We start from the raw sequence: 2636 nt of genomic DNA on the forward strand, positions 1-2636 counted from the left end.
ATAACTCACAAAACCTGAGCATATATTTCCCGTTGTCCTAAGAGCTCATTTATAACCTTTTAAGATGGGTCCTCTTAGTATCTTGTTTTGCCAATGAGGAAATTGAGGTTCTGAGGTTAATTTGCTCATGTTACAAAGTAAGTGGAAGAGCCGGGATTTAAATCCAGACAGTCTGGTTCTCAGACATGGCCCTACTTTAACTGCTACCCTGTATAACAGATCACAGAACTGCAGGGGGCTGTTTTCACAGAACCCTTGCAACTCAAAGGAACCAACGAAGTTTATGCTGACCAAATTTGTATGAGGCAAAAATGAAAGTTTGAATCATTTCAAATTTGTATATGATGATTTCAAAATTTACAATCTTACCACTTATTTAACTTCCGGGAAAGAAGCTGAGTTTAGAATGATTATGGAGCCCTGGCTGGGTTGCTCAGTTCGTTAGAGCATCGCCCTGATATGCCAAGGTTGTGGGTTCGATCTTGGATCAGAGCACATACAAGAATCACCAGTAAATGTATAAATAAGTGGAATAACAAATTGAGATCTCTCTCTCTCTCTCTCTCTCTCTCCTTACCTTTCTCAAATCAATAACAAATTTAGAATGCTTATGAAAAATAGGCAGCTTTCTAAGTGCTGTTTTAAAGATTAGCCATCTCATTCTTTTTGTTTTCTAACATTAGTCTTAGCCTTTGTACATTCGACTTCCATTATTATTGCTTAATATAACACTTAAGTATTAGAAAATGTGAACAGAACTTGCTGACAATTTTACTATGCCTTGCAGTTTAAACAAACATTGTCTTGGGGCCAGTGATCCACCCACTATTACTGTTCCCTGTCATCACTGCACCTATATGTACTGTTTTCTATTTGTGCCTCTTTTATACTCACTCTGTTCTTCAAGGTTGTCTTTATGAAGATACATCTGTTTAGCTTTGGTGATTAGCAGAAACATTAGCAGACCTACTGTTTCAGAGCATACATAATTAATGGATGTTCCTCATTAATTTCTTCTGAAACTGACTCTTGTTAGACTACAGTTAGATATATTTCTTGAATTAAGAGCAGATATAAGGAGCAGGGACTCTGCCTATTTTGAAAATAGGCCATTTACTTTTAAGGGAAAATGATGACTTCAGAGTCCATTGATGGCAATAAAAGGAAACCTCTTTTAATACAATACAAAATGTGTCTTTTGTTTGCTAAGGGCCTTCCACCACAAGGTGTCTGTTCTGTGGTCTATTTCTCTGGTTTTCCACACAGACCTCCCATTTCCCCCCCAGTTTAACACAAGTAGTAACTATTTATTGTATGGACATATTTACAAAATATTACCACAAACGGCCTTTTAATCAGACAAATCCAAAACGCAAGGATTCCTCTTGCCTCTGCGCTTGACTCCCTTCCTCTTTTTGCTTTCATTACCTTGGGGGCTTTCCTGTAAGTTGGTATGCATACAGTGAGATCCTTGTTCCAGTTTTTTTTGTTTTTAGTTCCCTTGGTATTGATTAACACACATCCCCTTTAAACAATCTCTTCAAATTAATGGGCAAACAATGAAAAAATACAGGTTCAGAGGCAAATGGCCCAGTGAGATGATCCCCTTAAGAGCTTTAGCCTAATTAATCGTTAGATGTCCTCCTGTGAAAAAATTACATGCGCATCTGTATTTGCCTGCTTCTGATGCCCGGAGTAGGCAAAACTGACCAAATGTCAACAAAATACCCCCTTGGACTTTTCCCAAGGGTCTCAAGAAAAGTTTAGCCTGGCTCTAAGCTGGGCCACACTTTACCCAACCCAAGGCAAATTGTGGCTGATTTAAAAATAAAACAACAAAGTTAGTAGAAAAAGCTTATAATACAGAAGCAAGTGCCTCATATGAAGTGATGTATTTTATATCTCCCACATGGCTGTGCTAAAATTCTAATGTCAACCATTGCAGGAAAGGGAACATGTATTTCTTGAAGATTTTTTAAAAAATTGATTTTTAGTACTGGCCGGCTTGGCTCAGTGGATAGAGCATCAGCCTGTGGACTGAAGGTCAGGGGTTTGATTCTGGTCAAGGGTATATGCCTGAGTTGGGGGCTTGATCCCCAGTTAGGGTGGGTGGTGGCATGCAGGAGGAAGCCAATTGATGGTTCTCTCTCATCATTGATGTTTCTGCCTCTCTCTCCCTCTCCCTTCCACTCTGAAATCAGTAAAAATATATTAAAAAATTTGATTTTTAGAGAGGAAGAGAGAGGGAGTGAAAGAGAGAAACATCGATAAGAAAGTAAAACATCAATCAGCTGCCTCCTGTTGCCTCCTGCACCACCCTCCTACTGGGGAGTGAGCCCGAAACCCAGGTATGTGCCCTGACCAGGAATCAAACCAGCAACCTTTCGGTACATGAGGTGATTCCCAGCAACTGAGCCACACTGGCCAGGGCAGGAGGCTGTATTTCTTAGATGTTTCCTTAGCCATGCTGGCTTCTGAAGATTTATTCCAAGCTAATAATATCAGGTATTAATGAGAAATGTTGGTATCAACCTGAAAGATCAGCATTAGTAGATTGAGTTAATGCTTTATAGTTTGGCAATACAGCTGAACAGACTCCACCCATTATAAATGATATTGTCATCATAAAAACACTT

Source organism: Myotis davidii, unplaced genomic scaffold (assembly GCF_000327345.1).
Source record: "Myotis davidii unplaced genomic scaffold, ASM32734v1 scaffold89, whole genome shotgun sequence".
In the NCBI taxonomy this organism is placed as follows: Eukaryota; Metazoa; Chordata; class Mammalia; order Chiroptera; family Vespertilionidae; genus Myotis; species Myotis davidii.